Consider the following 24,289-nt stretch of genomic DNA (forward strand, 5'->3'; position numbering starts at 1 on the left):
ATACTTGCAAGTAGCTGCGACATCTTAAGAAAAGAAACGCTGCACCATTGCTTTTGCCGCACTCGAATGACTGAATTGCGATTCTTAAAAAAGAGAGAAATGAATGTTTGCTCTGTCCAACGCTTCCAAGCACGTCTGTGTACTCACGAACTCGGCGTCGACGCGAGAAAATGACGGCAGCGCACTCGTGGGCCTGCGACGGCTTTCTGCAGTCCCAGCGTCAGTGAGAGGTGAACCGGTAGCCACAGAAAGCAGCGGCCGCCGCGACACTCAGTACTGTAAAACGGAAATTTTCGTCTTGTTGAGGATGGCGTCACGTGTGTGAAAATATTTGCTCCTCTTTATGCAAAATCGCACGCAGCCGGTAGGATTCGAACCTACGCTCCCACAGGATTCTGATTTCGAGGCAGACGCCTTAACTACTCGGCCACGACTGCCGTAGTTCGGGATTTTCTCCCGAAGCATGCAACTGATACGGTTTAAAGCACTGTGGCGTCAGAAAACGGCGTAGCTGCATTCTTTTCCGTAGTGTTTCCACCGCTACCAGAGGAATCGCTACCAAAGTATTAAAATCTCCGCCCGAACAGGGACTTGAACCCTGGACCCTTAGGTTAAAAGCATAATGCTCTACCGACTGAGCTATCCGGGCTCACACGACGTTAGAGATCATCCCACGATGCACAGCTATACATTGACTCATGTCCTTCACAGTTGTGCTATCGCTGCATCGAGCTGTTACTAATTAAACGTCGCCTGAATGCTGTCTACAAACGTGTCGCGCTAAGCTCGTAGCAGACTATCTAAGAATGCTGACACACGATGCAAAAACAAACCGCAGCAGTCGTTAGGTCTCATACGTTGGAGTAGAGGAGTTACGTGTTTTGTCGACACTCACTGGGCAATTGGAAAATTCACAAGTATTTCGAATGCAATGCTTCCCACGTTTTCGCTCATTTCACGGTTCCGTTGGAGACGTCGTTACCTCCTGACACAAAAAAGGGAACGCAGTCGGTAGGACTTTTCGTATTTTCTTACTTCTCAGGGAGTTGCCTACTGTGTTCCTCTTACGGCAAGCACTAGACAACCTGAACAGTTACAGGACAGAGTCATTTTTGTTCTCGGCTGTACTTACATCATCACAGACTCGGAGCAATTCCATTGGCATCAGCTTCAAAACAAACACTTGCCGAAACCCGGGATCGAACCAGGGACCTTTAGATCTTTAGTCTAACGCTCTCCCAACTGAGCTATTTCAGCTCATACCTATGTCTGCACACTTGCGCGTCTTCGTTTAACTTCTGAATCGCCGCCAATTTCACAGTCATCTTCGTCTGATAAGACACAGGGAGGCTGAAAGGCGAGCAGCAGATGCAGTGAAGTACCACACACATTTCTTCTGATTCCATCATCGTAAGAAGCAAACATGTCGACTCGATTCATGTAATATCGACTTCGCTGGCGCTAGAAAACCTTTGCTATATCGATGCCACGTGCAACTCGTGTGCAGAGAACGAGACACAAGAAGGAGTGAGTCTCTCCACTATGTGAGAGCCAGTATCTAGCAGAAACACACGCTAAAACATTTGACTTGCGTTAGCTCATAAATTGCTACACGTCACCGTCTGCAAGCTAAAATGGACACATCTGCACTGCCCAGAGAGGCGACACTTGCACTGACACTTGGTGGACGGCAGTGAGACGAGGAGATGAGCTGTGGCTTCTGGGAGCGACTGTAGCGCTGCACCAAAGAACACTGCACATTGCTGGAGACCCACGTGTTTAGTAGAGACGCAACTGCTAGGATGCAGCTGAACGTCCATCTTCTGAGAGCGAGAAAATTTTCGCAGTCGGCAGGACTCGAACCTACGCTCCCAGAGGGAATCTGATTTCGAGTCAGACGCCTTAACCACTCGGCCACGACTGCCGGTGGCAATAGCGTCTTCCGACAAGTGAAAGTCCAACTTTAGAAGCAATCCAATGCAGAAAGCTGCGTGGCCTAACTCTTTTCTGTAGTGTTTCCATTGCCAGCACATTAGCCGTTACGAAATTGTATTAATTTTCGCCTAGACATGGCCTTGAACCCAACACCCTTTGGTTGAAAATCAAACGCTCTACCGACTGAGCTATCGTACAGCTGCGTTGCGTGCGAGTGATTCGCATGACGTAATTACTGGCTTGTGGCTCCAATGGCGACTTCACCGACTTCCCACTGACGCACCGCTGACGCTAGTTTACTGTCGTCTTAAGTGGTCGACATACTTGCAAGTAGCTGCGACATCTTAAGAAAAGAAACGCTGCACCATTGCTTTTGCCGCACTCGAATGACTGAATTGCGATTCTTAAAAAAGAGAGAAATGAATGTTTGCTCTGTCCAACGCTTCCAAGCACGTCTGTGTACTCACGAACTCGGCGTCGACGCGAGAAAATGACGGCAGCGCACTCGTGGGCCTGCGACGGCTTTCTGCAGTCCCAGCGTCAGTGAGAGGTGAACCGGTAGCCACAGAAAGCAGCGGCCGCCGCGACACTCAGTACTGTAAAACGGAAATTTTCGTCTTGTTGAGGATGGCGTCACGTGTGTGAAAATATTTGCTCCTCTTTATGCAAAATCGCACGCAGCCGGTAGGATTCGAACCTACGCTCCCACAGGATTCTGATTTCGAGGCAGACGCCTTAACTACTCGGCCACGACTGCCGTAGTTCGGGATTTTCTCCCGAAACATGCAACTGATACGGTTTAAAGCACTGTGGCGTCAGAAAACGGCGTAGCTGCATTCTTTTCCGTAGTGTTTCCACCGCTACCAGAGGAATCGCTACCAAAGTATTAAAATCTCCGCCCGAACAGGGACTTGAACCCTGGACCCTTAGGTTAAAAGCCTAATGCTCTACCGACTGAGCTATCCGGGCTCACATGACGTTAGAGATCATCCCACGATGCACAGCTATACATTGACTCATGTCCTTCACAGTTGTGCTATCGCTGCATCGAGCTGTTACTAATTAAACGTCGCCTGAATGCTGTCTACAAACGTGTCGCGCTAAGCTCGTAGCAGACTATCTAAGAATGCTGACACACGATGCAAAAACAAACCGCAGCAGTCGTTAGGTCTCATACGTTGGAGTAGAGGAGTTACGTGTTTTGTCGACACTCACTGGGCAATTGGAAAATTCACAAGTATTTCGAATGCAATGCTTCCCACGTTTTCGCTCATTTCACGGTTCCGTTGGAGACGTTCTTTACCTCCTGACACAAAAAAGGGAACGCAGTCGGTAGGACTTTTCGTATTTTCTTACTTCTCAGGGAGTTGCCTACTGTGTTCCTCTTACGGCAAGCACTAGACAACCTGAACAGTTACAGGACAGAGTCATTTTTGTTCTCGGCTGTACTTACATCATCACAGACTCGGAGCAATTCCATTGGCATCAGCTTCAAAACAAACACTTGCCGAAACCCGGGATCGAACCAGGGACCTTTAGATCTTCAGTCTAACGCTCTCCCAACTGAGCTATTTCGGCTCACACCTATGTCTGCACAATTGCGCGTCTTCGTTAAACTTCTGAATCGCCGCCAATTTCACAGTCATCTTCGTCTGATAAGACACAGGGAGGCTGAAAGGCGAGCAGCAGATGCAGTGAAGTACCACACACATTTCTTCTGATTCCATCATCGTAAGAAGCAAACATGTCGACTCGATTCATGTAATATCGACTTCGCTGGCGCTAGAAAACCTTTGCTATATCGATGCCACGTGCAACTCGTGTGCAGAGAACGAGACACAAGAAGGAGTGAGTCTCTCCACTATGTGAGAGCCAGTATCTAGCAGAAACACACGCTAAAACATTTGACTTGCGTTAGCTCATAAATTGCTACACGTCACCGTCTGCAAGCTAAAATGGACACATCTGCACTGCCCAGAGAGGCGACACTTGCACTGACACTTGGTGGACGGCAGTGAGACGAGGAGATGAGCTGTGGCTTCTGGGAGCGACTGTAGCGCTGCACCAAAGAACACTGCACATTGCTGGAGACCCACGTGTTTAGTAGAGACGCAACTGCTAGGATGCAGCTGAACGTCCATCTTCTGAGAGCGAGAAAATTTTCGCAGTCGGCAGGACTCGAACCTACGCTCCCAGAAGGAATCTGATTTCGAGTCAGACGCCTTAACCACTCGGCCACGACTGCCGGTGGCAATAGCGTCTTCCGACAAGTGAAAGTCCAACTTTAGAAGCAATCCAATGGCAGAAAGCTGCGTGGCCTAACTCTTTTCTGTAGTGTTTCCATTGCCAGCACATTAGCCGTTACGAAATTGTATTAATTTTCGCCTAGACATGGCCTTGAACCCAACACCCTTTGGTTGAAAATCAAACGCTCTACCGACTGAGCTATCGTACAGCTGCGTTGCGTGCGAGTGATTCGCATGACGTAATTACTGGCTTGTGGCTCCAATGGCGACTTCACCGACTTCCCACTGACGCACCGCTGACGCTAGTTTACTGTCGTCTTAAGTGGTCGACATACTTGCAAGTAGCTGCGACATCTTAAGAAAAGAAACGCTGCACCATTGCTTTTGCCGCACTCGAATGACTGAATTGCGATTCTTAAAAAAGAGAGAAATGAATGTTTGCTCTGTCCAACGCTTCCAAGCACGTCTGTGTACTCACGAACTCGGCGTCGACGCGAGAAAATGACGGCAGCGCACTCGTGGGCCTGCGACGGCTTTCTGCAGTCCCAGCGTCAGTGAGAGGTGAACCGGTAGCCACAGAAAGCAGCGGCCGCCGCGACACTCAGTACTGTAAAACGGAAATTTTCGTCTTGTTGAGGATGGCGTCACGTGTGTGAAAATATTTGCTCCTCTTTATGCAAAATCGCACGCTGCCGGTAGGATTCGAACCTACGCTCCCACAGGATTCTGATTTCGAGGCAGACGCCTTAACTACTCGGCCACGACTGCCGTAGTTCGGGATTTTCTCCCGAAACATGCAACTGATACGGTTTAAAGCACTGTGGCGTCAGAAAACGGCGTAGCTGCATTCTTTTCCGTAGTGTTTCCACCGCTACCAGAGGAATCGCTACCAAAGTATTAAAATCTCCGCCCGAACAGTTACTTGAACCCTGGACCCTTAGGTTAAAAGCCTAATGCTCTACCGACTGAGCTATCCGGGCTCACACGACGTTGGAGATCATCCCACGATGCACAGCTATACATTGACTCATGTCCTTCACAGTTGTGCTATCGCTGCATCGAGCTGTTACTAATTAAACGTCGCCTGAATGCTGTCTACAATCGTGTCGCGCTAAGCTCGTAGCAGACTATCTAAGAATGCTGACACACGATGCAAAAACAAACCGCAGCAGTCGTTAGGTCTCATACGTTGGAGTAGAGGAGTTACGTGTTTTGTCGACACTCACTGGGCAATTGGAAAATTCACAAGTATTTCGAATGCAATGCTTCCCACGTTTTCGCTCATTTCACGGTTCCGTTGGAGACGTTCTTTACCTCCTGACACAAAAAAGGGAACGCAGTCGGTAGGACTTTTCGTATTTTCTTACTTCTCAGGGAGTTGCCTACTGTGTTCCTCTTACGGCAAGCACTAGACAACCTGAACAGTTACAGGACAGAGTCATTTTTGTTCTCGGCTGTACTTACATCATCACAGACTCGGAGCAATTCCATTGGCATCAGCTTCAAAACAAACACTTGCCGAAAACCGGGATCGAACCAGGGACCTTTAGATCTTTAGTCTAACGCTCTCCCAACTGAGCTATTTCGGCTCACACCTATGTCTGCACACTTGCGCGTCTTCGTTAAACTTCTGAATCGCCGCCAATTTCACAGTCATCTTCGTCTGATAAGACACAGGGAGGCTGAAAGGCGAGCAGCAGATGCAGTGAAGTACCACACACATTTCTTCTGATTCCATCATCGTAAGAAGCAAACATGTCGACTCGATTCATGTAATATCGACTTCGCTTTCGCTAGAAAACCTTTGCTATATCGATGCCACGTGCAACTCGTGTGCAGAGAACGAGACACAAGAAGGAGTGAGTCTCTCCACTATGTGAGAGCCAGTATCTAGCAGAAACACACGCTAAAACATTTGACTTGCGTTAGCTCATAAATTGCTACACGTCACCGTCTGCAAGCTAAAATGGACACATCTGCACTGCCCAGAGAGGCGACACTTGCACTGACACTTGGTGGACGGCAGTGAGACGAGGAGATGAGCTGTGGCTTCTGGGAGCGACTGTAGCGCTGCACCAAAGAACACTGCACATTGCTGGAGACCCACGTGTTTAGTAGAGACGCAACTGCTAGGATGCAGCTGAACGTCCATCTTCTGAGAGCGAGAAAATTTTCGCAGTCGGCAGGACTCGAACCTACGCTCCCAGAGGGAATCTGATTTCAAGTCAGACGCCTTAACCACTCGGCCACGACTGCCGGTGGCAATAGCGTCTTCCGACAAGTGAAAGTCCAACTTTAGAAGCAATCCAATGGCAGAAAGCTGCGTGGCCTAACTCTTTTCTGTAGTGTTTCCATTGCCAGCACATTAGCCGTTACGAAATTGTATTAATTTTCGCCTAGACATGGCCTTGAACCCAACACCCTTTGGTTGAAAATCAAACGCTCTACCGACTGAGCTATCGTACAGCTGCGTTGCGTGCGAGTGATTCGCATGACGTAATTACTGGCTTGTGGCTCCAATGGCGACTTCACCGACTTCCCACTGACGCACCGCTGACGCTAGTTTACTGTCGTCTTAAGTGGTCGACATACTTGCAAGTAGCTGCGACATCTTAAGAAAAGAAACGCTGCACCATTGCTTTTGCCGCACTCGAATGACTGAATTGCGATTCTTAAAAAAGAGAGAAATGAATGTTTGCTCTGTCCAACGCTTCCAAGCACGTCTGTGTACTCACGAACTCGGCGTCGACGCGAGAAAATGACGGCAGCGCACTCGTGGGCCTGCGACGGCTTTCTGCAGTCCCAGCGTCAGTGAGAGGTGAACCGGTAGCCACAGAAAGCAGCGGCCGCCGCGACACTCAGTACTGTAAAACGGAAATTTTCGTCTTGTTGAGGATGGCGTCACGTGTGTGAAAATATTTGCTCCTCTTTATGCAAAATCGCACGCAGCCGGTAGGATTCGAACCTACGCTCCCACAGGATTCTGATTTCGAGGCAGACGCCTTAACTACTCGGCCACGACTGCCGTAGTTCGGGATTTTCTCCCGAAACATGCAACTGATACGGTTTAAAGCACTGTGGCGTCAGAAAACGGCGTAGCTGCATTCTTTTCCGTAGTGTTTCCACCGCTACCAGAGGAATCGCTACCAAAGTATTAAAATCTCCGCTCGAACAGGGACTTGAACCCTGGACCCTTAGGTTAAAAGCCTAATGCTCTACCGACTGAGCTATCCGGGCTCACATGACGTTAGAGATCATCCCACGATGCACAGCTATACATTGACTCATGTCCTTCACAGTTGTGCTATCGCTGCATCGAGCTGTTACTAATTAAACGTCGCCTGAATGCTGTCTACAAACGTGTCGCGCTAAGCTCGTAGCAGACTATCTAAGAATGCTGACACACGATGCAAAAACAAACCGCAGCAGTCGTTAGGTCTCATACGTTGGAGTAGAGGAGTTACGTGTTTTGTCGACACTCACTGGGCAATTGGAAAATTCACAAGTATTTCGAATGCAATGCTTCCCACGTTTTCGCTCATTTCACGGTTCCGTTGGAGACGTTCTTTACCTCCTGACACAAAAAAGGGAACGCAGTCGGTAGGACTTTTCGTATTTTCTTACTTCTCAGGGAGTTGCCTACTGTGTTCCTCTTACGGCAAGCACTAGACAACCTGAACAGTTACAGGACAGAGTCATTTTTGTTCTCGGCTGTACTTACATCATCACAGACTCGGAGCAATTCCATTGGCATCAGCTTCAAAACAAACACTTGCCGAAACCCGGGATCGAACCAGGGACCTTTAGATCTTTTGTCTAACGCTCTCCCAACTGAGCTATTTCGGCTCACACCTATGTCTGCACAATTGCGCGTCTTCGTTAAACTTCTGAATCGCCGCCAATTTCACAGTCATCTTCGTCTGATAAGACACAGGGAGGCTGAAAGGCGAGCAGCAGATGCAGTGAAGTACCACACACATTTCTTCTGATTCCATCATCGTAAGAAGCAAACATGTCGACTCGATTCATGTAATATCGACTTCGCTTTCGCTAGAAAACCTTTGCTATATCGATGCCACGTGCAACTCGTGTGCAGAGAACGAGACACAAGAAGGAGTGAGTCTCTCCACTATGTGAGAGCCAGTATCTAGCAGAAACACACGCTAAAACATTTGACTTGCGTTAGCTCATAAATTGCTACACGTCACCGTCTGCAAGCTAAAATGGACACATCTGCACTGCCCAGAGAGGCGACACTTGCACTGACACTTGGTGGACGGCAGTGAGACGAGGAGATGAGCTGTGGCTTCTGGGAGCGACTGTAGCGCTGCACCAAAGAACACTGCACATTGCTGGAGACCCACGTGTTTAGTAGAGACGCAACTGCTAGGATGCAGCTGAACGTCCATCTTCTGAGAGCGTGAAAATTTTCGCAGTCGGCAGGACTCGAACCTACGCTCCCAGAGGGAATCTGATTTCAAGTCAGACGCCTTAACCACTCGGCCACGACTGCCGGTGGCAATAGCGTTTTCCGACAAGTGAAAGTCCAACTTTAGAAGCAATCCAATGGCAGAAAGCTGCGTGGCCTAACTCTTTTCTGTAGTGTTTCCATTGCCAGCACATTAGCCGTTACGAAATTGTATTAATTTTCGCCTAGACATGGCCTTGAACCCAACACCCTTTGGTTGAAAATCAAACGCTCTACCGACTGAGCTATCGTACAGCTGCGTCGCGTGCGAGTGATTCGCATGACGTAATTACTGGCTTGTGGCTCCAATGGCGACTTCACCGACTTCCCACTGACGCACCGCTGACGCTAGTTTACTGTCGTCTTAAGTGGTCGACATACTTGCAAGTAGCTGCGACATCTTAAGAAAAGAAACGCTGCACCATTGCTTTTGCCGCACTCGGGTGACTGAATTGCGATTCTTAAAAAAGAGAGAAATGAATGTTTGCTCTGTCCAACGCTTCCAAGCACGTCTGTGTACTCACGAACTCGGCGTCGACGCGAGCAAATGACGGCAGCGCACTCGTGGGCCTGCGACGGCTTTCTGCAGTCCCAGCGTCAGTGAGAGGTGAACCGGTAGCCACAGAAAGCAGCGGCCGCCGCGACACTCAGTACTGTAAAACGGAAATTTTCGTCTTGTTGAGGATGGCGTCACGTGTGTGAAAATATTTGCTCCTCTTTATGCAAAATCGCACGCAGCCGGTAGGATTCGAACCTACGCTCCCACAGGGAATCTGATTTCGAGTCAGACGCCTTAACTACTCGGCCACGACTGCCGTAGTTCGGGATTTTCTCCCGAAACATGCAACTGATACGGTTTAAAGCACTGTGGCGTCAGAAAACGGCGTAGCTGCATTCTTTTCCGTAGTGTTTCCACCGCTACCAGAGGAATCGCTACCAAAGTATTAAAATCTCCGCCCGAACAGGGACTTGAACCCTGGACCCTTAGGTTAAAAGCCTAATGCTCTACCGACTGAGCTATCCGGGCTCACACGACGTTAGAGATCATCCCACGATGCACAGCTATACATTGACTCATGTCCTTCACAGTTGTGCTATCGCTGCATCGAGCTGTTACTAATTAAACGTCGCCTGAATGCTGTCTACAAACGTGACGCGCTAAGCTCGTAGCAGACTATCTAAGAATGCTGACACACGATGCAAAAACAAACCGCAGCAGTCGTTAGGTCTCATACGTTGGAGTAGAGGAGTTACGTGTTTTGTCGACACTCACTGGGCAATTGGAAAATTCACAAGTATTTCGAATGCAATGCTTCCCACGTTTTCGCTCATTTCACGGTTCCGTTGGAGACGTTCTTTACCTCCTGACACAAAAAAGGGAACGCAGTCGGTAGGACTTTTCGTATTTTCTTACTTCTCAGGGAGTTGCCTACTGTGTTCCTCTTACGGCAAGCACTAGACAACCTGAACAGTTACAGGACAGAGTCATTTTTGTTCTCGGCTGTACTTACATCATCACAGACTCGGAGCAATTCCATTGGCATCAGCTTCAAAACAAACACTTGCCGAAAACCGGGATCGAACCAGGGACCTTTAGATCTTTAGTCTAACGCTCTCCCAACTGAGCTATTTCGGCTCACACCTATGTCTGCACACTTGCGCGTCTTCGTTAAACTTCTGAATCCCCGCCAATTTCACAGTCATCTTCGTCTGATAAGACACAGGGAGGCTGAAAGGCGAGCAGCAGATGCAGTGAAGTACCACACACATTTCTTCTGATTCCATCATCGTAAGAAGCAAACATGTCGACTCGATTCATGTAATATCGACTTCGCTGGCGCTAGAAAACCTTTGCTATATCGATGCCACGTGCAACTCGTGTGCAGAGAACGAGACACAAGAAGGAGTGAGTCTCTCCACTATGTGAGAGCCAGTATCTAGCAGAAACACACGCTAAAACATTTGACTTGCGTTAGCTCATAAATTGCTACACGTCACCGTCTGCAAGCTAAAATGGACACATCTGCACTGCCCAGAGAGGCGACACTTGCACTGACACTTGGTGGACGGCAGTGAGACGAGGAGATGAGCTGTGGCTTCTGGGAGCGACTGTAGCGCTGCACCAAAGAACACTGCACATTGCTGGAGACCCACGTGTTTAGTAGAGACGCAACTGCTAGGATGCAGCTTAACGTCCATCTTCTGAGAGCGAGAAAATTTTCGCAGTCGGCAGGACTCGAACCTACGCTCCCAGAGGGAATCTGATTTCAAGTCAGACGCCTTAACCACTCGGCCACGACTGCCGGTGGCAATAGCGTCTTCCGACAAGTGAAAGTCCAACTTTAGAAGCAATCCAATGGCAGAAAGCTGCGTGGCCTAACTCTTTTCTGTAGTGTTTCCATTGCCAGCACATTAGCCGTTACGAAATTGTATTAATTTTCGCCTAGACATGGCCTTGAACCCAACACCCTTTGGTTGAAAATCAAACGCTCTACCGACTGAGCTATCGTACAGCTGCGTTGCGTGCGAGTGATTCGCATGACGTAATTACTGGCTTGTGGCTCCAATGGCGACTTCACCGACTTCCCACTGACGCACCGCTGACGCTAGTTTACTGTCGTCTTAAGTGGTCGACATACTTGCAAGTAGCTGCGACATCTTAAGAAAAGAAACGCTGCACCATTGCTTTTGCCGCACTCGAATGACTGAATTGCGATTCTTAAAAAAGAGAGAAATGAATGTTTGCTCTGTCCAACGCTTCCAAGCACGTCTGTGTACTCACGAACTCGGCGTCGACGCGAGAAAATGACGGCAGCGCACTCGTGGGCCTGCGACGGCTTTCTGCAGTCCCAGCGTCAGTGAGAGGTGAAACCGGTAGCCACAGAAAGCAGCGGCCGCCGCGACACTCAGTACTGTAAAACGGAAATTTTCGTCTTGTTGAGGATGGTGTCACGTGTGTGAAAATATTTGCTCCTCTTTATGCAAAATCGCACGCAGCCGGTAGGATTCGAACCTACGCTCCCACAGGGAATCTGATTTCGAGTCAGACGCCTTAACTACTCGGCCACGACTGCCGTAGTTCGGGATTTTCTCCCGAAACATGCAACTGCTACGGTTTAAAGCACTGTGGCGTCAGAAAACGGCGTAGCTGCATTCTTTTCCGTAGTGTTTCCACCGCTACCAGAGGAATCGCTACCAAAGTATTAAAATCTCCGCCCGAACAGGGACTTGAACCCTGGACCCTTAGGTTAAAAGCCTAAAGCTCTACCGACTGAGCTATCCGGGCTCACATAACGTTAGAGATCATCTCACGATCCACAGCTATACATTGACTCATGTCCTTCACAGTTGTGCTATCGCTGCATCGAGCTGTTACTAATTAAACGTCGCCTGAATGCTGTCTACAAACGTGTCGCGCTAAGCTCGTAGCAGACTATCTAAGAATGCTGACACACGATGCAAAAACAAACCGCAGCAGTCGTTAGGTCTCATACGTTGGAGTAGAGGAGTTACGTTGTTTGTCGACACTCACTGGGCAATTGGAAAATTCACAAGTATTTCGAATGCAATGCTTCCCACGTTTTCGCTCATTTCACGGTTCCGTTGGAGACGTTCTTTACCTCCTGACACAAAAAAGGGAACGCAGTCGGTAGGACTTTTCGTATTTTCTTACTTCTCAGGGAGTTGCCTACTGTGTTCCTCTTACGGCAAGCACTAGACAACCTGAACAGTTACAGGACAGAGTCATTTTTGTTCTCGGCTGTACTTACATCATCACAGACTCGGAGCAATTCCATTGGCATCAGCTTCAAAACAAACACTTGCCGAAACCCGGGATCGAACCAGGGACCTTTAGATCTTCAGTCTAACGCTCTCCCAACTGAGCTATTTCGGCTCACACCTATGTCTGCACACTTGCGCGTCTTCGTTAAACTTCTGAATTGCCGCCAATTTCACAGTCATCTTCGTCTGATAAGACACAGGGAGGCTGAAAGGCGAGCAGCAGATGCAGTGAAGTACCACACACATTTCTTCTGATTCCATCATCGTAAGAAGCAAACATGTCGACTCGATTCATGTAATATCGACTTCGCTGGCGCTAGAAAACCTTTGCTATATCGATGCCACGTGCAACTCGTGTGCAGAGAACGAGACACAAGAAGGAGTGAGTCTCTCCACTATGTGAGAGCCAGTATCTAGCAGAAACACACGCTAAAACATTTGACTTGCGTTAGCTCATAAATTGCTACACGTCACCGTCTGCAAGCTAAAATGGACACATCTGCACTGCCCAGAGAGGCGACACTTGCACTGACACTTGGTGGACGGCAGTGAGACGAGGAGATGAGCTGTGGCTTCTGGGAGCGACTGTAGCGCTGCACCAAAGAACACTGCACATTGCTGGAGACCCACGTGTTTAGTAGAGACGCAACTGCTAGGATGCAGCTGAACGTCCATCTTCTGAGAGCGAGAAAATTTTCGCAGTCGGCAGGACTCGAACCTACGCTCCCAGAGGCAATCTGATTTCAAGTCAGACGCCTTAACCACTCGGCCACGACTGCCGGTGGCAATAGCGTCTTCCGACAGGTGAAAGTCCAACTTTAGAAGCAATCCAATGGCAGAAAGCTGCGTGGCCTAACTCTTTTCTGTAGTGTTTCCATTGCCAGCACATTAGCCGTTACGAAATTGTATTAATTTTCGCCTAGACATGGCCTTGAACCCAACACCCTTTGGTTGAAAATCAAACGCTCTACCGACTGAGCTATCGTACAGCTGCGTTGCGTGCGAGTGATTCGCATGACGTAATTACTGGCTTGTGGCTCCAATGGCGACTTCACCGACTTCCCACTGACGCACCGCTGACGCTAGTTTACTGTCGTCTTAAGTGGTCGACATACTTGCAAGTAGCTGCGACATCTTAAGAAAAGAAACGCTGCACCACTGCTTTTGCCGCACTCGAATGACTGAATTGCGATTCTTAAAAAAGAGAGAAATGAATGTTTGCTCTGTCCAACGCTTCCAAGCACGTCTGTGTACTCACGAACTCGGCGTCGACGCGAGAAAATGACGGCAGCGCACTCGTGGGCCTGCGACGGCTTTCTGCAGTCCCAGCGTCAGTGAGAGGTGAACCGGTAGCCACAGAAAGCAGCGGCCGCCGCGACACTCAGTACTGTAAAACGGAAATTTTCGTCTTGTTGAGGATGGCGTCACGTGTGTGAAAATATTTGCTCCTCTTTATGCAAAATCGCACGCAGCCGGTAGAATTCGAAGCTACGCTCCCACAGGGAATCTGATTTCGAGGCAGACGCCTTAACTACTCGGCCACGAGTGCCGTAGTTTGGGACTTTCTCCCGCACCATGCAACTGATACGGTTTAAAGCACTGTGGCGTCAGAAAACGGCGTAGCTGCATTCTTTTCCGTAGTGTTTCCACCGCTACCAGAGGAATCGCTACCAAAGTATTAAAATCTCCGCCCGAACAGGGACTTGAATCCTGGACCCTTAGGTTAAAAGCCTTATGCTCTACCGACTGAGCTATCCGGGCTCACATGACGTTAGAGATCATCCCACGATGCACAGCTATACATTGACTCATGTCCTTCACAGTTGCGCTATCGCTGCATCGAGCTGTTACTAATTAAACGTCGCCTGAATGCTGTCTACAAACGTGTCGCGCTAAGCTCGTAGCAGACTATCTAAGAATGCTGACACACGATGCAAAAACAAACCGCAGCAGTCGTTAGGTCTCATACGTTGGAGTAGAGGAGTTACGTGTTTTGTCGACACTCACTGGGCAATTGGAAAATTCACAAGTATTTCGAATGCAATGCTTCCCACGTTTTCGCTCATTTCACGGTTCCGTTGGAGACGTTCTTTACCTCCTGACACAAAAAAGGGAACGCAGTCGGTAGGACTTTTCGTATTTTCTTACTTCTCAGGGAGTTGCCTACTGTGTTCCTCTTACGGCAAGCACTAGACAACCTGAACAGTTACAGGACAGAGTCATTTTTGTTCTCGGCTGTACTTACATCATCACAGACTCGGAGCAATTCCATTGGCATCAGCTTCAAAACAAACACTTGCCGAAACCCGGGATCTTCAGTCTAACGCTCTCCCAACTGAGCCATTTCGGCCCACACCTATGTCTGCACACTTGCGCGTCTTCGTTAAACTTCTGAATCGCCGCCAATTTCACAGTCATCTTCGTCTGATAAGACACAGGGAGGCTGAAAGGCGAGCAGCAGATGCAGTGAAGTACCACACACATTTCTTCTGATTCCATCATCGTAAGAAGCAAACATGTCGACTCGATTCATGTAATATCGACTTCGCTGGCGCTAGAAAACCTTTGCTATATCGATGCCACGTGCAACTCGTGTGCAGAGAACGAGACACAAGAAGGAGTGAGTCTCTCCACTATGTGAGAGCCAGTATCTAGCAGAAACACACGCTAAAACATTTGACTTGCGTTAGCTCATAAATTGCTACACGTCACCGTCTGCAAGCTAAAATGGACACATCTGCACTGCCCAGAGAGGCGACACTTGCACTGACACTTGGTGGACGGCAGTGAGACGAGGAGACGAGCTGTGGCTTCTGGGAGCGACTGTAGCGCTGCACCAAAGAACACTGCACATTGCTGGAGACCCACGTGTTTAGTAGAGACGCAACTACTAGGATGCAGCTGAACGTCCATCTTCTGAGAGCGAGAAGATTTTCGCAGTCGGCAGGACTCGAACCTACGCTCCCAGAGGGAATCTGATTTCAAGTCAGACGCCTTAACCACTCGGCCACGACTGCCGGTGGCAATAGCGTCTTCCGACAAGTGAAAGTCTAACTTTAGAAGCAATCCAATGGCAGAAAGCTGCGTGGCCTAACTCTTTTCTGTAGTGTTTCCATTGCCAGCACATTAGCCGTTACGAAATTGTATTAATTTTCGCCTAGACATGGCCTTGAACCCAACACCCTTTGGTTGAAAATCAAACGCTCTACCGACTGAGCTATCGTACAGCTGCGTTGCGTGCGAGTGATTCGCATGACGTAATTACTGGCTTGTGGCTCCAATGGCGACTTCACCGACTTCCCACTGACGCACCGCTGACGCTAGTTTACTGTCGTCTTAAGTGGTCGACATACTTGCAAGTAGCTGCGACATCTTAAGAAAAGAAACGCTGCACCATTGCTTTTGCCGCACTCGAATGACTGAATTGCGATTCTTAAAAAAGAGAGAAATGAATGTTTGCTCTGTCCAACGCTTCCAAGCACGTCTGTGTACTCACGAACTCGGCGTCGACGCGAGAAAATGACGGCAGCGCACTCGTGGGCCTGCGACGGCTTTCTGCAGTCCCAGCGTCAGTGAGAGGTGAAACCGGTAGCCACAGAAAGCAGCGGCCGCCGCGACACTCAGTACTGTAAAACGGAAATTTTCGTCTTGTTGAGGATGGTGTCACGTGTGTGAAAATATTTGCTCCTCTTTATGCAAAATCGCACGCAGCCGGTAGGATTCGAACCTACGCTCCCACAGGGAATCTGATTTCGAGTCAGACGCCTTAACTACTTTTTTTTTTTTTTTTTTTTTTTTTTTTTAAATTGATTTAACGACAAAGACTCGAACTCGGGACCTTTGCCTTCCACGTGCAAGTGCTCTACCAACTTTTTTTTTTTTTTTTTTTTTTTTTTTTTTTTTTTTTTTTTTTGGCCTCCCATCACCCCTTTTAGCCCATCCTTGCGCTCTCCATAATTCGCCTTCATCGGCGTCGGCTTCTCACGCCATGTACATTACCATAAACTGATGAGACGAAGTTAATCCCTTTATCGTGGAGAAACTAATGTACCCCTTCTTTGGGCTTATTGATAATGTGAAAAAAGAATGAAGTCTTCAGTAGGTAGAAACAGAAGTTATGTTCAGTTTGTTTCCTTCTTCATCGCTGTTTTTTGTTGTCACACTTAAAGCAAATAGTCTTCCTTGACAAAGAAACGTCAGAGGGCATTTCGAAACTGCCTCTTCTCTCTGAAAATGCTTAAAAAACAAACCATATTCGGTGAGAAGCAACTATTTATAATGGCTTCTTGAAAAATAAATTAATAAACGTTGAACTCAAAGAACGGCAATTCCGGTAAAAACTAAAATAATTTTTTTTTTTTTTTTTTTTTTCACGATTGTTAGGTAAGTTAGTAGTGGTGAACACTCTTTTACGTTTGTCTTCTGCGTCCGCAGATATTTCTTGTTAATTCTTTTACATCAAGGTCTTGATTAAAAAATTTGCGTATGTTTCTTTATATTTACTAGTCTTCAGTAACATGTGATGCTCAGTTAGCAGAGAGATCCAAAAATCCTCTTGGCTTTTCTCTTCCTTCGTGAAGAGGTAATGGACCGTTGCCGCTTTCAGCCAATTGACTGCGTTGCGTTTCGTGTTAGGAAAGGGTACATCATCCGGTGTCAAAAAGTCCGCAGGCGTTATAGCGTTAGGTGACGTTCGAAGGATGAGTGCCAGCTTTCGTCGGACATTCAGCCAGATATCTTTAACCTTATCGCACACGAAACGATGTTCTTCGTTATCAATTAAACTACACGTTGCACACAAAGGCGAATCCGCTAAGTGGATCGAATGAAGTTTCGAGTTTGTTGCAACTTTCCTATTTACAACAAAGTACCATGTTGCTTTCAGATGAGTAGCTAAGTTACGGTTATGAATATTTGCCCATATCACTTTCCAGTTAGAACATGGATAGTTTTGTTCTATTTTGTTGTTCTTCTTTTCTCCCATCAATTTGCCATATATTTCTTTTACGTTTGTCATGTCTTTTTCCGGAATTCTTGAACGTAGGTAGCTATATTCTATTAAAAACCATCGTAAATGATAAAGTCCGCTCGGTATGTGCTGCACATTAATGGGTGGAGAGAGGTCATCTGGAGCTATTTCAGATAGCAAGTGCGCGGCGATACAGCTGCCGGATTGTCTCCATTGTTGAAATGTATTGGAGATGTACAGAGCCTGCGACTTTTTAGTAACATTCGTTAAGTTTAAGCCGCCATTATTAGTGGCGAGCGTCAGAGTGTCATACTGGATTTTAAATATGTGGCCACGGCTCACAAAATAGCCTATTGCTGACATAATTTGTTTGGCGATGCCGGCGGGTATTGGCAGTATCTGGGCGACATAATTGACTTTGGAAGTAATAGAGACGTTCGCTAAAGACACTCTCTGAATTTCATTTAATTGTCGAATACTATGTGTCCGTACACTAGCTCGTATGGTAGTTAGTACTTGTCTATAGTTGGCCGCAATAGTTTGACGTATATTTTTTCGGAAATCAATGCCGAGACACTTCAAGGCTGTTAGCTCACGTAACTGACCGTGTGTGCTCATGCCAATGCCACATCCGATATTGAATATGCCGGACTTGGTTTTGTTTAACCTCGCGGCTGACGCTCGTTCGTATTTTTCTATTATGTGCATTGCCGTCTCGACTTCCGCTACATTCATAACGAGAAACCCAACATCGTCCGCATAAGCTTTACATATTATTTTGTTTCCTCGTATTTGCAATCCTTGTAACCGCTGAGTCAAGGTAGCGAGCAAAGGTTCGATGGCCATGGCAAAAAGTGCCATAGACAACGGACAACCTTGCCTGACGGAACATGCGATCTCGACTGGCCGGCTAGGCTGTCCATTTATGATGATTCTGGAGGAGTTATTCGTTACCAAACGTCGTATGAGGTCGACGAATCTCGGCGGAAAACCCATTGCGCCCATCGTTTTCAGGAGGTAGGAGTGGCTGATCCTGTCGAAGGCTTTATCGAAATCTAACGACACGATGGCACATTTTAGTCGACATACTTCTGCTATTGAAATTATGTCGCGGTAGTCGGACAGCGTCTGCTGAATTTTCCTATCTTTGCCCACGCTAGACTGATATGGGCCGGTGACGCTGGCCATTACATTTTTAAGTCTGTGGGCTAAGAGCCGCGAAAAAATTTTATAGTCACTGTTCAGCAGAGTGATTGGTCTCAAATTTCCAATTTTCTTGCCAGCCGATTTTTTTGCGATTAACACTATCATACCTTCACGAAAATCTTTCGGTATCTCCTTATTGAGGTTCAGAAGTTCATTACAGATGCATGTAATTCTATGTTTTATATGTTCCCAGAAGACTTGATAAAATTCTGCTGGTATGCCGTCAGCTCCAGGGGATTTATTTTTTGCACTTTGATAGACAGCATAGTGTACATCGTCTTCGGTCGCCTCCGCTATTAGAGCTTCCGCGTACGCGTTACCAACGCGCCCTTGCAGGTGGGTCAGTAAATCGTCCTGTGCTTTTTCGTCTACCTCTTTATGTGAAAACAAGTTGTCGAAATGGGTTAGTATTTCTGCTTTTATGTCGTTGTGCATTGTCAAGGTGGTTCCATTATCAGTTTTAAGCTCCGTCAGTATTTTGCGGAATCCTCGTTTAGTTTCACGAATCACATGATATATCGAAGTGGCTTCTTTTTGCGCCACAGTCTCTGCTCTTGACCTTATTTGGTATCCTTCAAGCTGTTGTCGCCTTAATGTCAGTATTTTTGCCTGGAATTTTTTAATTCTCCCATGGTTCCCAATAGCTGTAGCACCTTGCAGGTAGAGTTCTCGGAGACAATGAAAGTAAAATTCTATCGTTCTTTTCCGCCAAAAGCTCTTCTCCCGGGAGTAGTTGATGAAACATCTCCGGATCTGAGGTTTGGCGCATTTGAGCCACCAATCCAAGGTCGAGTGGTAAGAGCTGAGTTTGGTCTCGCAGGCTCTCCAAGTGGTGAGAAAGGCTTCTCGACAGGCAGGATCTTTTAAGTGTGAAACATTAAGTTTCCATGGCCCTTTATATCGACAGGTTCCTTGTCGTTCCAAATTTAATGTGCATATATATGCAGCGTGGTCCGAAAAAACGGTTGGCCAAACTTCAGACTGCAGGATGCGGTGTTTCAGATTGGGCGAGACATATATTCGATCCAACCGGCTCGCTGAATGATTAGTGAGGTGGGTAAAGCCGGGTGCCGCGCCGTGCTTTTGCTCCCACGAATCAGTTAAACGGAGGTCGGTGACGATACGTTCCAGGTCCGGCGATTTGTTGTAGTTCGGAGTTTGGTCTTTGGCATGTATGACACTGTTAAAGTCGCCTCCAAGGATGGTATGGGTGCAGTGTACACCAAACAAAGGAACAATTCCCTCCTTAAAAAACTGTGCTCGTTGGCACCGATTGGTAGAACCAGATGGGGCATAGACATTAATAATCCTGGTGTTATAAAGCGTGCCGGCAATGCCTCTGCCGTTAGGCAGTTTTGTTACGTCTGTAATGACGACGCCCTCTTTGAAAAGAAATGCGGTACCCAAATCACATCCAATTCCAGGATTGACTATAGCATTATACCCCTGTATGAAGTCAAGTTCGATGTTTGTTACTTCTTGTAAAAACAAAATGTCCACATCAGCTGCATACAGGAAATCTTTTAAATTTTGTAAATTAAATGGGCTACAAATTTTATTGATGTTCAGCGTAGCGATCTTATAGGCCTGCAACGGAACTACGTTAGCCAAGACGGGAGTGTAATTAGGAAAAACTCTGGCAACATATCATTTCGAAAAAACATTAAGAAATCTGACCCGAGAGACATGTGGACACAAGTCAGTAAAACCGTTCAGACTAGAAATATTCATGACTTGGGAAGGGATCAGTCGGCTTCTCCGTGTCTGGGACAGTATCCGTCGCGGCGATGACATTCAAGACGACGTCACCGCGTGGTGTGGCCATCGTGGTGACTGTAACGGTTCCTGTGGTGTCCATAATTTCGTCCTCCTTTGTAGTGTCGTCGACATCGTCTGCCCACGGATTCGACAGCCCTGTCATCGGTTCGTCATTAAGTGGTGCACTATATTCAGGTGTTTGCTGGTGATTTTTATCTTCGGTTCGGGTAATTGCTACGTCATCGGAGGGCAAACTGGCAGAACCGGAGGTACTATCCAAGGACACAGGGTCTTCGTTAGATGACTGCTGATTGCACTGCAAGTTCTCAGATGCAGATTGACGTATTTTGCCCCCTATTTGCTTCGCCTGTTCACGCAGTTGTGGTGCAGTCTGCTCTGCACCTTGACGCGCGATCCTCCGTTTTTTAGATTTCTTGGGAGATGCGTCTCGTGGTGGACTTTGGACGGTACCTGAAGAAGCCTCAGGTTGCAAAGTAGCACTACTCGAAGTGACTGACGCCAGGTCTGATTTCATTGCACTTGACGGGCTGTGGTCAGTGCCTAAGGCAGCTGCAGGATTCGGAAGAGCACCACTAGAAACGGCTGGTTGCGAGTCCGTTTTCTGTGCACCTGATACGCTTTTGATACCTCCTAAAGAAGCTCCAGGATGCAGAGGAGCACTACCCGAAGCGACTGAGGTCGCGTCCGTATCCATTGCCTCATTGGGCGATTCCACGGCGACAAGGGCAGGAGCAGATATGACTTCGCAGGAGGGTTGAGTGTCTACAGATGCTACACCTGAGTCGGTCGGTTGGTCGGTCGCTTGTGGGTCGGTATTCGTAGTAACTTCGGGGAGCGCAGTGGCACTTGCAAAACCGCGCGCTACGGCGACATATGTCACGGGCAGCGTTGACATAGCAGGGGGCCTGACGGCATCGCCGGCAGGCAGTTGCGCCACTCGCCTTTGAACACAGTCTGCACGAACGTGGCCTGGTAAATTGCAGACAGCACACGTTTTCGGTTGGTCATCATACATCACAACAGCTCTATATCCGCAGACGTTTATAAACGACGGAATGTGCTTCTGCAATTCGACTTTTAATTGGCGCACACCATTCAAAACAGGGAATTTGTGTGCAGCAGACCACCGTTCGGCAATATTACTCAAAACTTTCCCGTATGGAGCAATAACAGCATTTATCTGGTCACTTGTAATTTCAAAGGGAAGTTCAAAGACTCGCACGGTCCGAATACCTAGACCAGCATGGGCAACGGTAACCTCCCCAACATTTCCGTCAGCATGTTTAAATTCCAGAATGCCACCACAAGATCGAACTATCCTTTCACACAATTCTGGACTGGCAAGTTTCACGAAAACCACACTGTTCATAATCGAGAAATGTATGCCGATAATATCATCAAGTCCTATTTTAACATCATCCTCTAACCACTGTTCAACATCAAATGACCTCGGTCGGACAAAGTTGCGATCAAACGTGAATTTCAAAGTATCTTTTCGTTGCGGTTGCGACATCTCTTAATTCTTTTTCATGTCTACACAAATACTATAGACAGCGACGCGTTGCAGCAAGAGCAGAGACTTACCACGCGGAGCTAACGCAGCACAGCACACAGCACGGCACGTCCGACCTCCAGCGCAGCCGCTGGCTGACTGTGACTCGGCCACGACTGCCGTAGTTCGGGATTTTCTCCCGAAACATGCAACTGATACGGTTTAAAGCACTGTGGCGTCAGAAAACGGCGTAGCTGCATTCTTTTCCGTAGTGTTTCCACCGCTACCAGAGGAATCGCTACCAAAGTATTAAAATCTCCGCCCGAACAGGGACTTGAACCCTGGACCCTTAGGTTAAAAGCCTAAAGCTCTACCGACTGAGCTATCCGGGCTCACATAACGTTAGAGATCATCTCACGATCCACAGCTATACATTGACTCATGTCCTTCACAGTTGTGCTATCGCTGCATCGAGCTGTTACTAATTAAACGTCGCCTGAATGCTGTCTACAAACGTGTCGCGCTAAGCTCGTAGCAGACTATCTAAGAATGCTGACACACGATGCAAAAACAAACCGCAGCAGTCGTTAGGTCTCATACGTTGGAGTAGAGGAGTTACGTTGTTTGTCGACACTCACTGGGCAATTGGAAAATTCACAAGTATTTCGAATGCAATGCTTCCCACGTTTTCGCTCATTTCACGGTTCCGTTGGAGACGTTCTTTACCTCCTGACACAAAAAAGGGACCGCAGTCGGTAGGACTTTTCGTATTTTCTTACTTCTCAGGGAGTTGCCTACTGTGTTCCTCTTACGGCAAGCACTAGACAACCTGAACAGTTACAGGACAGAGTCATTTTTGTTCTCGGCTGTACTTACATCATCACAGACTCGGAGCAATTCCATTGGCATCAGCTTCAAGACAAACACTTGCCGAAACCCGGGATCGAACCAGGGACCTTTAGATCTTCAGTCTAACGCTCTCCCAACTGAGCTATTTCGGCTCACACCTATGTCTGCACACTTGCGCGTCTTCGTTAAACTTCTGAATTGCCGCCAATTTCACAGTCATCTTCGTCTGATAAGACACAGGGAGGCTGAAAGGCGAGCAGCAGATGCAGTGAAGTACCACACACATTTCTTCTGATTCCATCATCGTAAGAAGCAAACATGTCGACTCGATTCATGTAATATCGACTTCGCTGGCGCTAGAAAACCTTTGCTATATCGATGCCACGTGCAACTCGTGTGCAGAGAACGAGACACAAGAAGGAGTGAGTCTCTCCACTATGTGAGAGCCAGTATCTAGCAGAAACACACGCTAAAACATTTGATTTGCGTTAGCTCATAAATTGCTACACGTCACCGTCTGCAAGCTAAAATGGACACATCTGCACTGCCCAGAGAGGCGACACTTGCACTGACACTTGGTGGACGGCAGTGAGACGAGGAGATGAGCTGTGGCTTCTGGGAGCGACTGTAGCGCTGCACCAAAGAACACTGCACATTGCTGGAGACCCACGTGTTTAGTAGAGACGCAACTGCTAGGATGCAGCTGAACGTCCATCTTCTGAGAGCGAGAAAATTTTCGCAGTCGGCAGGACTCGAACCTACGCTCCCAGAGGGAATCTGATTTCAAGTCAGACGCCTTAACCACTCGGCCACGACTGCCGGTGGCAATAGAGTCTTCCGACAGGTGAAAGTCCAACTTTAGAAGCAATCCAATGGCAGAAAGCTGCGTGGCCTAACTCTTTTCTGTAGTGTTTCCATTGCCAGCACATTAGCCGTTACGAAATTGTATTAATTTTCGCCTAGACATGGCCTTGAACCCAACACCCTTTGGTTGAAAATCAAACGCTCTACCGACTGAGCTATCGTACAGCTGCGTTGCGTGCGAGTGATTCGCATGACGTAATTACTGGCTTGTGGCTCCAAATGGCGACTTCACCGACTTCCCACTGACGCACCGCTGACGCTAGTTTACTGTCGTCTTAAGTGGTCGACATACTTGCAAGTAGCTGCGACATCTTAAGAAAAGAAACGCTGCACCACTGCTTTTGCCGCACTCGAATGACTGAATTGCGATTCTTAAAAAAGAGAGAAATGAATGTTTGCTCTGTCCAACGCTTCCAAAGCACGTCTGTGTACTCACGAACTCGGCGTCGACGCGAGAAAATGACGGCAGCGCACTCGTGGGCCTGCGACGGCTTTCTGCAGTCCCAGCGTCAGTGAGAGGTGAACCGGTAGCCACAGAAAGCAGCGGCCGCCGCGACACTCAGTACTGTAAAACGGAAATTTTCGTCTTGTTGAGGATGGCGTCACGTGTGTGAAAATATTTGCTCCTCTTTATGCAAAATCACACGCAGCCGGTAGAATTCGAACCTACGCTCCCACAGGGAATCTGATTTCGAGGC

The 24,289-nt window shown here is 47.8% G+C and overlaps 28 non-coding genes across 28 annotated transcripts; all 28 read right to left on the reverse strand.

Annotated features, from left to right (window-relative positions):
* Nucleotides 1-356: 356 nt before the first annotated feature.
* Trnas-cga (transfer RNA serine (anticodon CGA)) lies at nt 357-437 on the reverse strand. Its single transcript has one exon. It is a non-coding gene; the product is annotated as a tRNA-Ser (tRNA).
* A 139-nt stretch (nt 438-576) lies between these two features.
* On the reverse strand, nt 577-649 carry Trnak-uuu (transfer RNA lysine (anticodon UUU)). The gene has a single exon. It is a non-coding gene; the product is annotated as a tRNA-Lys (tRNA).
* Nucleotides 650-1,184: 535 nt separating this feature from the next.
* Nucleotides 1,185-1,257, reverse strand: Trnaf-aaa (transfer RNA phenylalanine (anticodon AAA)). Its single transcript has one exon. It is a non-coding gene; the product is annotated as a tRNA-Phe (tRNA).
* A 585-nt stretch (nt 1,258-1,842) lies between these two features.
* Nucleotides 1,843-1,924, reverse strand: Trnas-cga (transfer RNA serine (anticodon CGA)). The gene has a single exon. It is a non-coding gene; the product is annotated as a tRNA-Ser (tRNA).
* A 687-nt stretch (nt 1,925-2,611) lies between these two features.
* On the reverse strand, nt 2,612-2,692 carry Trnas-cga (transfer RNA serine (anticodon CGA)). Its single transcript has one exon. It is a non-coding gene; the product is annotated as a tRNA-Ser (tRNA).
* Nucleotides 2,693-2,831: 139 nt separating this feature from the next.
* Nucleotides 2,832-2,904, reverse strand: Trnak-uuu (transfer RNA lysine (anticodon UUU)). Its single transcript has one exon. It is a non-coding gene; the product is annotated as a tRNA-Lys (tRNA).
* Nucleotides 2,905-3,440: 536 nt separating this feature from the next.
* Nucleotides 3,441-3,513, reverse strand: Trnaf-gaa (transfer RNA phenylalanine (anticodon GAA)). The gene has a single exon. It is a non-coding gene; the product is annotated as a tRNA-Phe (tRNA).
* Nucleotides 3,514-4,098: 585 nt separating this feature from the next.
* On the reverse strand, nt 4,099-4,180 carry Trnas-cga (transfer RNA serine (anticodon CGA)). The gene has a single exon. It is a non-coding gene; the product is annotated as a tRNA-Ser (tRNA).
* A 908-nt stretch (nt 4,181-5,088) lies between these two features.
* Nucleotides 5,089-5,161, reverse strand: Trnak-uuu (transfer RNA lysine (anticodon UUU)). The gene has a single exon. It is a non-coding gene; the product is annotated as a tRNA-Lys (tRNA).
* Nucleotides 5,162-5,697: 536 nt separating this feature from the next.
* Trnaf-aaa (transfer RNA phenylalanine (anticodon AAA)) lies at nt 5,698-5,770 on the reverse strand. Its single transcript has one exon. It is a non-coding gene; the product is annotated as a tRNA-Phe (tRNA).
* Nucleotides 5,771-6,355: 585 nt separating this feature from the next.
* Trnas-uga (transfer RNA serine (anticodon UGA)) lies at nt 6,356-6,437 on the reverse strand. The gene has a single exon. It is a non-coding gene; the product is annotated as a tRNA-Ser (tRNA).
* A 688-nt stretch (nt 6,438-7,125) lies between these two features.
* On the reverse strand, nt 7,126-7,206 carry Trnas-cga (transfer RNA serine (anticodon CGA)). Its single transcript has one exon. It is a non-coding gene; the product is annotated as a tRNA-Ser (tRNA).
* Nucleotides 7,207-7,345: 139 nt separating this feature from the next.
* On the reverse strand, nt 7,346-7,418 carry Trnak-uuu (transfer RNA lysine (anticodon UUU)). The gene has a single exon. It is a non-coding gene; the product is annotated as a tRNA-Lys (tRNA).
* Nucleotides 7,419-7,954: 536 nt separating this feature from the next.
* On the reverse strand, nt 7,955-8,027 carry Trnaf-aaa (transfer RNA phenylalanine (anticodon AAA)). The gene has a single exon. It is a non-coding gene; the product is annotated as a tRNA-Phe (tRNA).
* Nucleotides 8,028-8,612: 585 nt separating this feature from the next.
* Trnas-uga (transfer RNA serine (anticodon UGA)) lies at nt 8,613-8,694 on the reverse strand. Its single transcript has one exon. It is a non-coding gene; the product is annotated as a tRNA-Ser (tRNA).
* Nucleotides 8,695-9,382: 688 nt separating this feature from the next.
* Nucleotides 9,383-9,464, reverse strand: Trnas-cga (transfer RNA serine (anticodon CGA)). Its single transcript has one exon. It is a non-coding gene; the product is annotated as a tRNA-Ser (tRNA).
* A 139-nt stretch (nt 9,465-9,603) lies between these two features.
* On the reverse strand, nt 9,604-9,676 carry Trnak-uuu (transfer RNA lysine (anticodon UUU)). Its single transcript has one exon. It is a non-coding gene; the product is annotated as a tRNA-Lys (tRNA).
* Nucleotides 9,677-10,212: 536 nt separating this feature from the next.
* On the reverse strand, nt 10,213-10,285 carry Trnaf-aaa (transfer RNA phenylalanine (anticodon AAA)). The gene has a single exon. It is a non-coding gene; the product is annotated as a tRNA-Phe (tRNA).
* A 585-nt stretch (nt 10,286-10,870) lies between these two features.
* Trnas-uga (transfer RNA serine (anticodon UGA)) lies at nt 10,871-10,952 on the reverse strand. Its single transcript has one exon. It is a non-coding gene; the product is annotated as a tRNA-Ser (tRNA).
* Nucleotides 10,953-11,641: 689 nt separating this feature from the next.
* On the reverse strand, nt 11,642-11,723 carry Trnas-cga (transfer RNA serine (anticodon CGA)). Its single transcript has one exon. It is a non-coding gene; the product is annotated as a tRNA-Ser (tRNA).
* A 139-nt stretch (nt 11,724-11,862) lies between these two features.
* Nucleotides 11,863-11,935, reverse strand: Trnak-uuu (transfer RNA lysine (anticodon UUU)). Its single transcript has one exon. It is a non-coding gene; the product is annotated as a tRNA-Lys (tRNA).
* A 536-nt stretch (nt 11,936-12,471) lies between these two features.
* Trnaf-gaa (transfer RNA phenylalanine (anticodon GAA)) lies at nt 12,472-12,544 on the reverse strand. Its single transcript has one exon. It is a non-coding gene; the product is annotated as a tRNA-Phe (tRNA).
* A 585-nt stretch (nt 12,545-13,129) lies between these two features.
* On the reverse strand, nt 13,130-13,211 carry Trnas-uga (transfer RNA serine (anticodon UGA)). Its single transcript has one exon. It is a non-coding gene; the product is annotated as a tRNA-Ser (tRNA).
* Nucleotides 13,212-14,120: 909 nt separating this feature from the next.
* Trnak-uuu (transfer RNA lysine (anticodon UUU)) lies at nt 14,121-14,193 on the reverse strand. The gene has a single exon. It is a non-coding gene; the product is annotated as a tRNA-Lys (tRNA).
* A 1,174-nt stretch (nt 14,194-15,367) lies between these two features.
* Nucleotides 15,368-15,449, reverse strand: Trnas-uga (transfer RNA serine (anticodon UGA)). The gene has a single exon. It is a non-coding gene; the product is annotated as a tRNA-Ser (tRNA).
* Nucleotides 15,450-22,197: 6,748 nt separating this feature from the next.
* Nucleotides 22,198-22,270, reverse strand: Trnak-uuu (transfer RNA lysine (anticodon UUU)). The gene has a single exon. It is a non-coding gene; the product is annotated as a tRNA-Lys (tRNA).
* A 536-nt stretch (nt 22,271-22,806) lies between these two features.
* Trnaf-gaa (transfer RNA phenylalanine (anticodon GAA)) lies at nt 22,807-22,879 on the reverse strand. The gene has a single exon. It is a non-coding gene; the product is annotated as a tRNA-Phe (tRNA).
* Nucleotides 22,880-23,464: 585 nt separating this feature from the next.
* Nucleotides 23,465-23,546, reverse strand: Trnas-uga (transfer RNA serine (anticodon UGA)). The gene has a single exon. It is a non-coding gene; the product is annotated as a tRNA-Ser (tRNA).
* Between the last annotated feature and the right edge of the window lie 743 nt (nt 23,547-24,289).

This window comes from Schistocerca gregaria, unplaced genomic scaffold (genome assembly GCF_023897955.1).
Source record: "Schistocerca gregaria isolate iqSchGreg1 unplaced genomic scaffold, iqSchGreg1.2 ptg000395l, whole genome shotgun sequence".
NCBI lineage: Eukaryota > Metazoa > Arthropoda > Insecta > Orthoptera > Acrididae > Schistocerca > Schistocerca gregaria.